Source organism: Balaenoptera physalus (assembly GCF_965194825.1).
Source record: "Balaenoptera physalus genome assembly, chromosome: 3".
NCBI lineage: Eukaryota > Metazoa > Chordata > Mammalia > Artiodactyla > Balaenopteridae > Balaenoptera > Balaenoptera physalus.
The window spans coordinates 52052484-52068636 of NC_138890.1; positions in this window are offsets into that span (position 1 = coordinate 52052484).

Consider the following 16153-nt stretch of genomic DNA (forward strand, 5'->3'; position numbering starts at 1 on the left):
ATCTATAAAATGGTTATAATATGGTACCTACCTTATGGATTGTCGTGTGTATGATAATATTCAGTGTAATGCTTGGCAAATGAAGACGATGTATGCTAATTATTAATATCATCCCTCATTTATACCTACCCTCAGAGACAGTCCTGTCATTTTCTACTGATGTAGAACTTTTGGGCTTTTCCATAGAGCGGTTGCCATGAAAATATGCCTCAGAATTTTCCAATTACAGGGGGCTTAACTGACCAGCTCTTCTTGTCTAGGGTTCTTTTAATACTACATCCACCTGGGTGCTGATGAATTCAGCTCTTTGGAGAGACCATTGGTCCAGTCTAAAAGCGCCAATTAGCTTCTGTTGGGGAAACAATCTTATCTTCCCTGAGCAGTTATTAGGATAGGAAGAAAAGGGTTAAAAGAGGCTAAAAAAGCAATACCCGTGAGGATGTCCACAACAATCAGAGGCAGCCGGGAAAGACGCAGGAGGAAGCTGGGGGTGGGATCCTTGGTGGAATCAGCTGTGAAAATCATCAGGAAAGCAGAATCTTGGCTCTGCCCTCACAAGAGAATGGAGCTGAGAACCGCAGAGCAGAGGGTCCCTTTGTTTGGAAGTTTGTTTTGAACTTTATGACTCCAGAATGGAGATAAACAAGTCTCACTCAGGCAAATGCTCCTGGTGTTGGAAAACCAGGTGGCAAAACCATTGGGAGACAGATTTTCCACCTTGTTCAATGGGAAAGAGGAAAACTTGGGGGCTTCACCCAGGCCGCTGCCTGCTTCTCTTCTCCTCAAAGAGCCCCCTTCTTTCCTGACTTCCTGTCCCTAACTGGGGTGGTCTCTGGCTCTCCTCTCCACTTTCTGCCCCCTCATTGCTATTATTGCCTAACACGGCCCTAGGCCCCAACTTTTCTTTCCAGTTGCGTTTCTCTTGTTCCCATCCAGCTCCATCCTATACTTCTGTCCTCCACATCAGCCTGCCCCCCTCACCCCACTCCTGTGCTGCTCCTGTCCATTCATGAGTACACCCTCATCCATCCTCATCTTGAATACAAAAATCCTTCTGGCCTGTGAGGGGTGGGAACAGTGGGCAGAGATAGGTACTTGTGATCTGATAGTTTCTACTTGCCATTCCTAGACTATTTGAATATCCCTCCAAGGGGGAGTACTATACTTATTTTTATTTGAAAAATAATATGTAGTTTTTAATGACATGAGACAGATCTACATGCAGTAGTGAGGGAAGATTTTCACTGCATGTGATTAAGTAAGAAAAGAAAATTGCAGAAAAATATATACAGTATGTCCTTCTTTAGGATAATGTATATATGTGGGTATATTGTATTATATATGATATAATACATATATAATACAGAGAACATACAGCACATACAAAATATATCATGTAAAATAGTTAAACCAGTTTTTCCACAAATGGGATCCTATATAGGTACTACATATACATAGATCTATAATGCATAGAGAAAGACCTGGAAGGGCACACTCCTAATTATCAGGCCCTCGGATCAGGTGAGATTTTGGATTATGTAGGTTTAACAAAATCATTTGGACACATGTAAGACGAGAGATTTTGGCAGTAATTTATGTAAAGAACTAAGGTATGCCTTCGTTTTTTAGTTCATTCATTTGTTCATTTATTCAACAACTTCTGATTGAGTGTTTATTCCATGCCAAGCACTGCGTGGCCAGGAACAGTGGGGAAGACACAATACATAAACACACAGACGACTTATTGCAATCTGCAAAGTAAGAGAAGAGGGGCCAATCATGGACACTAAGGGACGGGTGTCTCCCTAACGGGTGACATTTGAGCTGAGGCTAAAGAGGAAGGAACCACCATCATGATTTGGTGTAGGGCTGGGGGAAGGGGAGGGTGCAGAATTAAGCGGCAAAAGAGAATCACAGGTCCGTGGGGGAGGCAGGACAGGACACGAGTGATGGGTGTCATGGCTTCTTTGTGGTAGAGCTGAGTGGAATGCAAATAGTCAAGACCACGTTCAGGATTAATGGACCTGGAATGGAAGTGGCTCCGCTGGGCTGGGAGGTTGGAGGTCCTGCTTACAGTCCTGACGCAGCAGGATGTGAATTAGCCTGGAGGCGGTGGAATAAAATGGTTTGAATTAGAGTCCTGACTCTGCTCTTCACAGCTGTGTGACCTTAGGGAAGTGACTTAACCTCTCTAGGCCATAGCTTCTTAGCATGTAAAGCTGAGATTATAGCAATACCTCCCTCACTGTGAGCATCAACAGCAATGACAGATGTAATGACTTAGCACCGTGTCAGGCATCCAGTACGTGCTCATACACCTGGCTCTTATTTGCTCTGGAACAACCAGACTGACTTGTAAGGTGACACTCTCTGGGCCAGAGTTTCTACATTTACAAATGGAAGATTGGACCACATGAGTCCTGAGGTTCCTTCCACTCTAATGTTGTTGGTTCTAAGCATTTGAGTGTCCTGTGGTTGGAGTTTGGCAGAACGTCTGACCATGTTCTAGGCTGGTGCAGGGACCCTTGATGCCCCAGGTTTGTGATGAGACCCAGGTCTGAGTGAAGCGTGGTCTTCCCCCCAGGAGATGTGTGGTAATTCCTAACCCCATGTCTACACCTCTTTTCTTCCTGGGGAAGCTCCCAAAACTAAGTGGAATTGGCAGGACACAGGCCTGTTTTTCTGGTTGAGACAGCTTTGTGATGGGGGCCATGCTTTTCCTCTTGTTCCTCATATTGTTTTGTGGAGAAATGTTAAAAAAAAAAAAATCAAAGGGGTTCCTGAGGTCTTTGGGAAGCTTCTGGGGGGAACAAAGGAACTGGCTTTGAGATCAGAGTGTCGGGGGCTGCAGCGCTGGCTGCGGGGGGCTCCGGGCAGACGGTCCCACTGCAGGGTTCTGCTGAGGCCTCACGCTCACATCCGACCGCAGCTTGAACCTCCTTCCTGACAGCCACCCTGCCAGCAGAAGCAAGGAGCTGGGGTGGAGCCAGCTCCGGATGGGAATCTGGGAGACATGAGAGCTGGACTCAGGCCTGCCGTTCCCTTGGCCAGCCTTCTCTGGGCTCAGTTTCCGTGTTGGTACAACCTAAAAGGGACCTCAGTGAACCTATCCTACTCTTCCACTTTACAGATTAAGAGAGTGTCTTACCCAATTATTATTCACCACTAATTTCTCTTCTGCCTACGCTTCTGCTGGTAGTGCCCTCTTCTGCTGTGCTTCCCTTAGATAAAGTCAGTCATTTCCTTAAGATTCCCTCAAGTCTCATCTTCTCCTGGAAGTCATCCTCTGGGCTCAGATCAGTCATTAAGGGGGCCCCCTTATCTTAGAGCCTCCCTCCCTTCGGTTCCCAGCACAGAGGGATTCCTTGGCCTTTCAGTGAGTTTGTCCATCTTGGAAACTGAACACATGCTGTTTGTTCCCTATACCTGGTTTGCTTTTCTCCTGTTTCTTTGCAAAGCTAGAATCTCCTCATCCCCTAGGTCTTAGCTTAATTGCCACTTCCCTAGAGAGGGCTTCCGTGACCAGCTAGCTAAAGTATCCCAGAAAGTATCTTTAATGAATGGGTGGAGTAAAAGCCTCTCAGACAACGTGGACTTATTCACCTCTTCTTAGAGTTCAGTTACATTAGCTCCCATGTCCTCTTCCCCCAAATCTGGTTCTCTTCTCTCTTTATTCACTTGGCTCTTTAAGAACTAAATTCTATTTAAAAAAAAAAAAAAAGAATGTCTATATGTGTATAACTGAGTCACTTTGCTGTACAGCAGAGATTGGTACTACATAGTAAACCAACTATACTTCAATTTAAAAAATAAATAATTTTTTAAAAAAGAACTAAATTCTATCTCTGAATATGGTCTTCCACTAAATCCTTTAGAATCTGCTGAGGATGCATGCCTTTCCCAGAATTAAGGATTACAAATGGGTCTTCACAGCTACACAGCTGGGAAGAACAGTGCTGCCCTGTGCATGAGAAAAGGACTGGGAATCAGAAGACCTGGGTTCCAGGTTTGCTCTCACGTCCTAGCTATGTGACCTTGGACAACTAATTAATTCTTGTTGTCTCAGCCTCCTCAGCTATAATGAATAACAGCATCCATTAAACATGATTATATGTATTATAATTCTCGCTTTCCTGTGTGTATCTCAAAGTTGTTCCAGGAATGAAATGAGAAACTGTGTGCTTTGTAAATTAAAGTCTATGCAAAGTAAGTGGTGATTATTTTTCCCTCATCTCATTATAACTTAGCGATTCAAGCTCAGTTATTTACTCAGAATTTGCAAAAGGTGACATCATATCCCCTGATATCCAGGAAGGCCACGGAAAGGGGCAAGCAGAACTCAGCAGTATAAGTGCACTAGTCATCTCCCCAGGAACACCATTAGAGTGCATGCCACTGCCTGGAGTGACACGTCGCAATCCACGGGCCTCCTGCAACACCTTATAACCTCTGAAAGGGAATCAAACCTCTAGTTGTGAGAGAAACCTACAGGTTCACTACCTGGGACCATCAAGTTTTAGATCGCTATTACTGTGAGAGCTCTTAGTATTCATCGAAAATAAGTTCCCCCTCCTACGGAGTCCCAAAGGCGGTGGGAATTGGCTAATGTCATGCAGTGAACTAATGGCGAGGAAAGGTCTCCGGGGTCTAGATGACCACTAGATTGCTAGAAATTCTCATGACTGATTTTCTTCCATTTGGGAATTGCATCTAAGAGTAAAGTCCTCCTCCTGTCATAGAGGAATGCCCACAAAGGGGACAGAGAGGAAATCCCATTGCAGCATTATTTCATTTGTAATACAAAGAGAACGGGAAACAGTTTAAATTACAATCCATAGGGATGTTGTGGCATATCATACCAAGGAATATTACACAGCAGTTAGCAAAAATGAGGTGGGTGTTATATAACCTGAATAAGCTATTCAAGACCTATTTTCTGGTGGGGGGCAAAAACAAATTGCAGAGCCACTACATACAGTATGCTACAATTTATTAAGATGAACCCATAAAAATCCCACTATCTTTTTCCAGGAGTAAACACATATGCATTTTAAGGCATAAGAAATGGTCTGGAAGGCTTCCCACTTAACTGATAATAACAGTATTCAGCTCTAGGTGGGATAGAGGTGCAGGGCTGACAAGATGATCAGGATTGGAGGAGAGGAGTTTAGGGGACATGAGCCTTAGGGACCATGTTTTATTTCATTTCTTTCTTTTTTTTCTTTTTAAAGAAACATATTCATGAGTTCCTGTGTGATTAAAAATTAATAATAATGATTAAAAAAATTATCTTCAGGGTCTATTGAGCCCTTCCTCTGCGTTGGCAGGGCTGATTCATGATTGACTGACCTTGTATGGGTCATGGTGACTAACAGGAAGGGAGGGTCCACTTTCCATCGCCATGCTGTCTGGTCACTCTGCTCCTGGGGGCTCCCTTGGCCTTTGGAGGCCTGTTCCATGCCAGGTCCTGAGAATGAGCATAGCGTGGCCGGAGTCCAGTGCCGCAGGGTCCTCCTGTAACTGATCTGGTGACTCGACATGATGGGAAGGTCTGCCCATCACAGTGGACACAGAACTATAAAAACCGTGAGCCTGGAGGCTCCAGTTCAAATCTCAGCCCTGCTTCCATATTCCAGGGGGATGTCGGGCCAGTGCCTGCAGTCCCAGCAGGCTGCCTTGCCCAGGCTCTGACCTTCTCTCCTGGCATCTCCCCCTCACTCACCCTGTTCTACCCACACAGGCTTCCTTTCTGTGCACCCTGCCTCCCACCCTTGCCCTGGGCGTTCATGTTGCTGTTCCTTCTGGTCTGAACTTCTTCCCTCCAATGTCCATGTGACTGGCTCCTTCTTGTGGTTCCGGACTTATCTCTAGTGAAAGTTTCCTCCTCGAGAGGCTTTCCAAGTCATCCTTCCCTGGCAGTCCCTCTCTGTCACAGTGTGCTGTTTTATTTTCCCCAGAGAATGGACACCACTGGAAGTTATGTTGTTCAATTTGTTTGTGCACTTTTACCCATTGTGTTGTCCACTGGAAGCTAGGGGCCTTAGGAGCGGGCACCTGTCCTGTCCTCCTCCGGAGCTCATGTACCAAGAATGGCGTCTGGCACATAGTAAGTGCTCAGTAAAGATTATGGGAATGTGCAACCTTTACAAGCCCAGTGAGAAGACTGCACTTGGAGAAGAAGGACCCAAGTTTCCTTCCAGTCCCCTCCAGTCTGGAGTTGAATCCCTGAGTCAGGCAGGATTGGACAAAGGGACAAGCCCCATGGCTCCTCTTCCCAAGTTGGCCACCACAAGGCTGAAGGTGTGGGGCTTGTGACTTAATGCCCAGATGCTTTAATTTGCTCATCTGGAAGATGAAGGGATTGGACTAGATGCTTCTTTTCAGCTCCAAGCTTTCACTATGCTATAAAATATAAATGGTTTGGGTCCACGTGCTCAAATCAAGATATATGCTTGCATACACTTTCTTTAATATGCCCTTAATATCAATTTAGTGTTTTTTTTTCCCCATTTTCCTCTTTCTCATAAAAAATGGAATGCAGAGTGTGTGGCAGCATGGTCTCTGGTGCACTGTAATATGGAGCCCTTTATGCAAAATTCATTATTGAATCAAAGGCTGCAGTTTTCTCTCCTCATTTGTTTCTTTGCTCTCCAAACAATTTTCAGCGTTGACATCTTTATTAGTGTCCTTTGGCCTTTTAGCAGAATGAAAATTCTGTGTATCTAGTCATTGGGGCCGTATTTTGAATATGACTAAGTGGATATACAGAAGAATACAGAATATTTGTTCCAAAACCCCTCGTTCAGGTACGTGGAGTGGGGAGTAAGGAGGGTGAGTCCCTGAATTCCCATGCAGCAGAAAGGAGCCGAGTCAGCTTGGTCTCTGGGGCCAGATTCTGATTTCAGTACTGTGTCTTTACTTCTCATTGGAGAGGTAACTGAGCAAGGTGCCCTTGATTTGGAGGCTGGAGGCCAAAAGCATTATAAAGCTTCCTTTTACTGAGAGTTTGCTGTGTGCCAAGCACTGGGCTAAGGGCTTTGCAGACATTATCTCACTTAACTTAAATTTTTCCAAGCGCCCTATGAAGTAGGAATTGTTATTACCCCATTTTTCAGATGGAGAGATTGAGACTTAGAGAGGGTAAATCAAGTGTCTAAGGTCATGTAGGAGTGGAGCTCAGATTTAAACCCAGGCTGTCTGATGCTAGAACCTACAGTCTTTCCACCTACCGATACTTGTACCTGTGTAGTACAGGATTTAATACATATTGTGGAGTGAGGTCTGCTTCTGCTAGGACAAGGTGCAGTTAATAAAAATAATCCCTAACATTCAAGTTTCTAACTAAGATTTTTTTTTTTTTTGTAAATTATTATTTATTTATTTATTTATTTATTGGCTGTGTTGGGTCTTCGTTTCTGTGCGAGGGCTTCCTCTAGTTGCGGCAAGCGGGGGCCACTCTTCATCGCGGTGCGCAGCCCTCTCACTATCGTGGCCTCTCGTTGAGGAGCACAGGCTCCAGACGCGCAGGCTCAGTAATTGTGGCTCACGGGCCCAGCCGCTCCGCGGCATGTGGGATCTTCCCAGACCAGGGCTCGAACCCGTGTCCCCTGCATTAGCAGGCAGATTCTCAACCACTGCGCCACCCGGGAAGCCCCTCTAACTAAGATTTTAAAAGTAGCAATGATTTCAAAAAATGATTATGTTTATAACAAAGATACCATTCATTCCTTCTATAAACACACAAGCACTTGCTATGTGCCAGGAGAATATGTATACTTTGCTGCCCCAAATAGAGACAGTCCCTGCCCTCATGGGGCTTATAGTCATTTGACACCTGAGGAAATGAAAGTTGAGACATTTTGCACAACATGTCCATTTTTATCCAGCTTGTCAGTGACAGAACTGGCATTCAAACCCAACCATGGGACCCCTTAGCTACTAAATTTCCTGCTCAAAGGAAAGCAAGAACTCTAAGGTGTCCAATTTGAATAACTGCCTATAATCTCTTTCCCCTGATCTGTGGAAATATTCGAATAATTATTCGATAAGTTGCCAAAGATATGGATCAGTATGAGTGGATGGAATAGGGCAGGGTTTCTTCACAGTGGCACCACTGATATTTTGGGCTGGATAATTCTTTTCTATGGGGGCTGTCCCGTGCATTGCAGGATGTGTCACGGCATCTCTGGCCTCTACCCACTGGAAGGCAGTGGCCAGCTGTGACAACCAAAAATGTCTCCCAATATTATCAAATGTCCCCCTGGAGGCAAAACTGCCCCTGGTTGAGAAACACTGGAATTGGGTAATGAAAAGTAAAACACTCACCAAAAAACCCTCCGTTGCTCCACGCCAATGTAGTGTTACATATATGGGATGCACATCATATCAGAGGTTAGGACCCCAAATCTCATTTAGTTAAAATAATTCTGGAATGACTTAGAAGCCTGGGGTTGTGGTACGACCATAGTTTGCTCAGGTGTGATTGTTTTTTCTGCAGCTCCAATGCCCCGCCTGTGCTGCTCCCCTGCTGGTTAAGTCTTTAAATTAATTTTGGCGTGGATCAGAAGATTAAGAAAGGAGAGCTAGTCATTGAAAGATCCCTGAAGTCTATACTCTGTCCCTCATCCTTGTGAAACGAACCCCTGGGACAGTATTTGCCAAAATTTCAGCTAATCAAAATCATCTAGGAGGTATATAAAACATTTCCATTGACCTCCCCAGAGATTTTGATCGCCTGTTGTGCTCTAACCCTTTAAGGAGACACCTTGTGCTTCCTTTCCAAGGTCACCTCTGCCACCCCACACTTAGCCATGAATTTCTCCTCCTCTTCTCTTCTCCAACCACCTTCTTCTTTTGTTTATTTACATATTTACAATGACACATTCACAAGTAAATTATAGGTGCTAAAAACCTCAGATAACACAGAGTTCTTTAAAAAAAAAAAAAGAATACGGTTGTCCCTTCTCCTACCCCCATTCCACCCCCTCACCGGCTACAGGAGGCCAGGATGTTGTCTGCCCTGCTCACTGCTGACCCCTCATCCAGCCCAGTGAGCGGCACAGGGAGGGCACTCGATGTGCATCTGGGGAATGAATGAACAAATCGCCATCATCTGATCCCTTTCCTATACATCCGAAGTCATATATATAGTGTGCTTCTGTACGTAAATGGGACCACACTGTATGTGCTATATACAGGTTTCTTCAGTTTTTGCCTCACAGTATGTCTTAGAGGTCTTCCCTTGACTCTCTATCTAGACCTGCTTCATGCATTTTCACTGCTGACTAAATGCACCATCATTATTTGCCCACCTCCACACTGATGGGCATTTAGGTTCCTTCCATTTCTCACTATTTCCAGCCATGCTGCTGCACAGGCTGTGGGTGCCCAGGTGCCCAGGAAAGACACCTGAGGTGGACTCGCTGGGTGGAAGGGCTCCCCCTTGCTCTCCCATTCCCTGAAAACCTGACTTTCTCTTCAAGATAAGCTGGACTGAGGAGAAATTCTCTTCCCTGGGAGTGGTGGGGAGTGTCAGACCTTGGGCTTGTACTTGGCAAACACACACACACCCCATCCTATCCCAGCCTGCTCACTAGGGAACCTAATTTTAAAACGTGAACTGATTAATTTGTCATGTTTTGTGGAAGCACGCTGAACTGAGAGTCCTGAGGTTTGAGGTCTGAGGGAGGCTTTGCCACAGAATTGCCTAAAAGTGTTGAACGCACGACTTAGTCTTTATGGGGCTCAGTTTCTTTATCTTTAACTGGGGTTGGGGAGTGGACACGTTACTGTAAGGACACCTTCACTGCTCACCTTCCAGGGTGAGGCGTCGGCTGCCTGCCCTTGACGCCAGGTTGGATGTGGGAGCCAAGAAACAGGAAACTGACGTTTTGGAAAGAGCAGTCATCAGTCCTGGGTGAGGTCAGAGCTGGCAGCGTAGTGACCTCTGCCCTGGTCAGAAGGTCAGCAGCCAGGCCTCCTCCCTGAGCTGCTGGGCTAGTTCCTCAGCTGGCCCCTGGCAAGAGCTCACTTTCACCCCTTGCAGAGGAAAGTCTGGGCGTCACCTCGCCCGTGGTGTGGTGACCTATCTGCACCTGGGACAGCCGCGTGTCTACACCGCACAGACGCGGATCAGTCCTCCTGGCAGAGCTTCGGGCGCTAACCAGAGTGGTGAGGACCAGGGCCCCGCAGTTCCCCTCCTGGGCTCAAGCCCTGACTCTGCTGTGCCCAGTGAGCGGGTGAGCTAGGGTGACTCACCCAGACTCTTAGTTTGCTGGTCTCTAAACTGGGAATAATGTTAGTATATTTCTTATGGGGCATTGTAAGGATTAAGTGAAGATCCTTTTCTTTTGTTTTTTTACTTTATTGATCAAAATGTATTTATATTATTACACATAATATAAAAAGGTTTCATCATGAAAATATAAAATTTTAAATAAAGCATTAATTGTAAAAACCAAAGAATTGGCATCTGGGAGTCTTGATGTAGAAGGCAGAGTAGAAAATAGTTGAGAGATAAGTGGCCGTTGGACTAGGGCTGTAGGTGAGCCTTCAGAAAGGGACCCTTCTTGCCATGTGGGTCTTTGCTAAAGCCGGACAAGCTCCATTCTGAAAGTTACACAGTAGTAGGGATCTTGGTCCATTTCATTCCTTGGTTTATGCCTAGTGCCCAGAATAGCATCCAGCACAAAGTTGGTGTTCTGTAAATATAGTTACTTTTTGTAGTTTTGGTTTTAGTGTCCTTCTATTTTTCTTTCTTTAAATTACATTTTTTTCCAGTTTTATTGAGCTACAGGTGACATAATTACATTGTATTAGTTTTAGGTGTACAAAATAATGAATTGATATTTGTACATATTGCAAAATGATCACCACAATAAGTCTAGTTAACATTCATCACCTCACATAGTTACAAAATATTTTTTCTTGTGATGAGAACTTTTAAGATCTACTCTCTTAGCAACTTCCAAATATACAAAACAGCATTGTTAACTATAGTCACCATGCCATACATTACATCCCCGGACTTATTTATCTTATAACTAGATGCTTGTACTTTATGACCACCTTGACCTATTTTGCCCACCCCATCATCCCCTACCTCTGGCAACCACCAGTCTGTTCTCTGTTTCCATGAGTTTGGCTTTTCTGGATTCCACATATAAGTGAGCTCATACAGTGTTTGTCTTTGTCTGACTTATTTCAGTTAGCATAATGCCCTCAAGGTCCATCCATCTTGTCACAAATGAGAGGATTTCCTTCTTTTTCATAGCTGAGTAATATTCCATTACATATATCAACATTTTCCATTTATCTGTCAGTGGACATCTAAGTTGTTTCCATGTCTTGGCTATTGTAAACAATGCTGTAATCAACATGGGGGTGCAGTTATCTTTTCAAGGAGTGACTTAATTTACTTCAGATAGGTACCCAGAAGTGGAATTGCTGGATCATATGGTAGTTCTATTTTTAATTTTTTCAGGAACCTCCACACTGTTTTCTGCAGTGCCAGCACCAATTTACATTCCCACCAACAGTGCACAAGGGTTCCCTTTTCTCTGCATCCATGCCAGCATTTTTTAAATCTCTTGTCTTCTTGATGATGGCCATTCTAACAAGTGTGAGGTGATATCTTATTGTGGTTTTAATTTGTATTTCCCTAATGAAGAGCGATGTTAGCATCTTCTCATGTATCTGTTGATCATTTGTATGCCTTCTTTGGAAAAATGTCTATTCAGTTCCTCTGCCCATTTTTAAGTTGAATTCTTTGGGTTTTGTTTTCTCTTTTGCTATTGAGTTTTATGAGTTCTTTATATATTTTGGATATCATCCCTTATCAGATATGACTTGCAAATAATTTCTCCCATTCCACAAGTTGCCGTTTCATTTTGTTGATGGTGAAGTTTTGTTTTTTGCATGGAGTATATAATTACTGCTCATTAAGTGTTTTTATTATAATATTCAGAACAGAGCATAGCCCCTAGGCCAAGTAGGTGGTAAATAATTGTTTGGTGAGTATATGACAAATGCGTGAATGAACTAGAAGCGAGGAACCACGTTCTAGTTCCATTTCTGCCGACTTCCTTGAACAGCAAGGCTACAGCCCCTCCCAACTCTACTGGCCTTCCCCAAACATGCCTCCAGTTTCCTATCCTGGCATTATTACTAGTGGCTTTCCCTCCACTTGGAATGCTTTTCTCATTTATGTCTGCTGTCAAAATTCTATCCTTCAAAAGAGGAGGGAGAGGAAGAAAAAAAAATTCTATCCTTCAAGATGCACATTAAATGCCACACCCCTCCCATGAAGCCTTCTTTGTTTTCCCATTTGGAAGTGTTTCTTCCACCTCATATTTTCAATATATTCCTCTGTTGATGATTCCCAAATTTACATTTTCAGTTCAGATCTTTCTTATGAACTCCAAACTAGTCTCTTCTACTGTCTACTTAGCATCTTCATTTGGACATCTAATAGACTCAAACTTAATATATCCATCGCCCACCCACCCACCCATCCCTCCAGTTAAATTAGCTTCACTTGCAGGTTCTCCTATCTCAGTTAAAGACAACTCTATTTTTCTAGGTGCTCAGACCAAAACATTAGTTATTTTTTTTTTTTTTTTTTTTTGAGAAATTCACGTTCTTTTATTTATTTATTTATCTATTTATGACTGCGTTGGGTCCTCGTTTCTGCGCGAGGGCTTTCTCCAGTTGCGGCAAGCGGGGACCACTCCTCATCGCGGTGCGCGGGCCTCTCACTATCGCGGCCTCTCTTGTTGCGGAGCACAGGCTCCAGACGCGCAGGCTCAGCAATTGTGGCTCACGGGCCCAGCCGCTCCGCGGCATGCAGGATCCTCCCAGACCAGGGCTCGAACCCGTGTCCCCTGCACTGGCAGGCAGACTCAACCACTGCGCCACCAGGGAAGCCCCCTAGTTACTTTTTTTTTTAACATCTTTATTGGAGTACAATTGCTTTACAATGGTGTGTTAGTTTCTGCTGTATAACAAAGTGAATCAGCTATACGTATACCTATATCCCCATATACCCCCCTCTTGCATCTGCCTCCCACCCTCCCTATCCCACCCCTCTAGGTGGTCACAAAGCACCCAGCTGATCTCCCTGTGATATGCGGCTGCTTCCCACTAGCTATCTATTTTACATTTGGTAGTGTATATATGCCAATGCCACTCTCTCACTTCGTCCCAGCTTACCTTTCCCCCTTCCCATGTCCTCAAGTCCATTCTCTATGTCTGTGTCTTTATTCCTGTCCTGCCCCTATGTTCTTCAGACACTTTTTTTTTAGATTCCATATATATGTGTTAGCATACGGTATTTGTTTTTCTCTTTCTGACTTCCTTCACTCTGTATGACAGACTCTAGGTCCATCCACCTCACTACAAATAACTCAATTTTGTTTCTTTTGATGGCTGAGTAATATTTCATTGTATATATGTGCCACATCTTTATCCATTCATCTGTCGATGGACACTTAGGTTGCTTCCATGTCCTGGCTATTGTAAACAGAGCTGCAATGAATATTGTGGTACATGACTCTTTTTGAATTAAGGTTTTCTCTGGGTATATGCCCAGTAGTGGGATTGCTGGGTCATATGGTAGTTCTATTTTTAGTTTCTTAAGGAACCTCCATACTGTTCTCCATAGTGGTTGTATCAATTTATATTCCCACCAACAGTGCAAGAGGGTTCCCTTTTCTCCACACCCTCTCCAGCATTTACTGTTTGTAGATTTTTTGATTGATGGCCATTCTGAGTGGTGTGAGGTGATACCTCATTGTAGTTTTGATTTTCATTTCTCTAGTGATTAGTGATGTTGAGCATCCTTTCGTGTGTTTGCTGGCAATCTGTATATCGTCTTTGGAGAAATGTCTCTTTAGGTCTTCTGCCCATTTTTGGATTGGGTTGTTTGTTTTTTTGATATTGAGCTGCATCAGCTGCTTGTATAAAAACATTAGTCACTTTTGATGCTTCTCTTTCTCTTACATCCTACACTTAATCCATATAGGAATCTTTTGGATCTACTTGGATATATCCAGAATCAGAACACTTCTCACCACCTCCACTGCTTACCACTATGGTCCAAGTCAGGGCCAATAGTCTGTTCCCCTGCCTTTCTCTCAACCACAGTCAATTTCTATAGAGCAGCCAGAGTGATTCTTTATAAATTAAAGGTCAAATCATATCAATCTTATGCTAAAAATCCTGCAGTGGCTCCACCTTTCACTTAGAGTAAAAGCTGACATTAAAACCAGAGTCAGATCTCTCTGACTTCATCTCTCACTACTCTCTGTCCTGTACATTTTCCTTTTGTCCCTGTAGATTCATTCTCCAGCCTTTTCCACTCTCCTCTCTTTGCCAGGAGACTGGCCACAGGAATCTTCAAACATGCTCCACTGCTTTTGGCTTGGAGTTGATCAGTCGATGGCAGGCACTGGTACAGGATGGGGAAATGGGAACTGAGAGAGGTTGGGGTATTTAGTCCTCTGTTTCATTTCTTGCTAAGCCTGGTTGTGGCCATGACTGTGTTCCTTTACCAAAGACCACATCTGCCAGCAGCCCTCTCCTACAGCCAGCCCTCCCAGGTCCAGAAATCCTGCTCTCTGCTGCCCCCTTCTGGCCCAGGAGTGCTAAAGATATCCAGCTATTGCTACCTCTCCAGGCCTTGACCTTGCTGATTTATCTTAACTCTGTGCCCAGCTTTGTAAATAGCCCTTTTACTTAACACTCTTCAATTACTCCTTTATAAGGCGCTCTCTGCTTTCTGTATAACTTGATCACTTCCTCACTTTGGCTCACTCTGTTCAAGCAACACTTTCCACTCTGGGCTTCCTCTAGCATGCTAGGCACATTCCTGCCTCAGGGTCTTTGCACTGGCTCTTCCTTTTGCTGGCATGCTCTTCTCCTGGATATTCATGCATCCCTTCCTCATGTCCTTAAATCTTTGCTCAGTTGTCACCTTCTCAGTGACCACATCTCTCTCTGTCCTAATATTCATAAAAATTGCAGCCCCTCTACCCTGGCTGTTCCAATCTTTTTTTTTTTTTTAAATTAAAAACAATAGTACGTATCCTCTTATAACTCACTACATTACTTATTTATTTGTGATTTTTTCACTGTCTTTACCCTCTCACTGGACTATAAGATCCTTGAGGGCAAGGATTTCATCTGTTCTTTTCACTGATGAATCTCCACTACCTAGAACAATGCCTGGAATATGGTAGGTGATAAATGCATGTTTGTTGAATGAGTAAAAGTTTGAATATATTCTTATCTCTCAATGGATCCCACCATGTTTTCCCTTGAAATGTATAACCCAAGTGCATAACTCCTTACTCCGACTAAATTGTGAACTCTCCAAGGGGAAGAATTAGCATTTATACCTGAGGTTGCAAAGCAGAGGTCCTTGGGCTGGACTTGGCCTGCAGGAAAGTTTGTTTATACTAAAGTACTGGCCCACACAGTGTTTCAAATATTATTTTGATTTATCTTTCCAACATTAAAAAATGGGGATATTTCACTTAAGATGTAGATTTCTGGTTTCCATGCCAAATCGGGTCTGGTCATATTTCACATCGTGTTTCTTATTTTCTAACCGTGTTTCTTATTTTCTAACAGCCAAGCAGGGCTTTCCTCTTCAGACTGGGCATGTCCACTCCTGTGCATCAGGGCTGTACCTCTTCCTGTTGTTTCCCTGACCCCTATAAAGCTTGTGTCACCCAGCCAACTCCACTAACTTACTCATTTGCTTGGCCCTTGTGGACACAGGAGTTTGCAACCCCTGATGGTGAAACATATCCCAGGGAGACAATAAATGTTTAATGATAATGATGTGATACTGATGATGGAGAAATATGGGTTGAATTTCTACTTCTTTTATTCTTTTTTCTTGTAACTTCTCTTCAGCTACTTGTTATATCAATTAGTGTTGATGTTGATGTCTCCAGATATAATTGTGGATTTTTCTTTTTCTTTTTTAAGTTATATCATTTTACTTTTTGTATTCTCAAATTCTATTATTAGGTACATACATAGTTATGATTATATGACTCCTGAAGAAGACCTGAAGGACACCGAGTACACTTGCAACCAACTTGACTTAATTAACATGTATAGAACACTTAACAATAGCAAAGTAAAC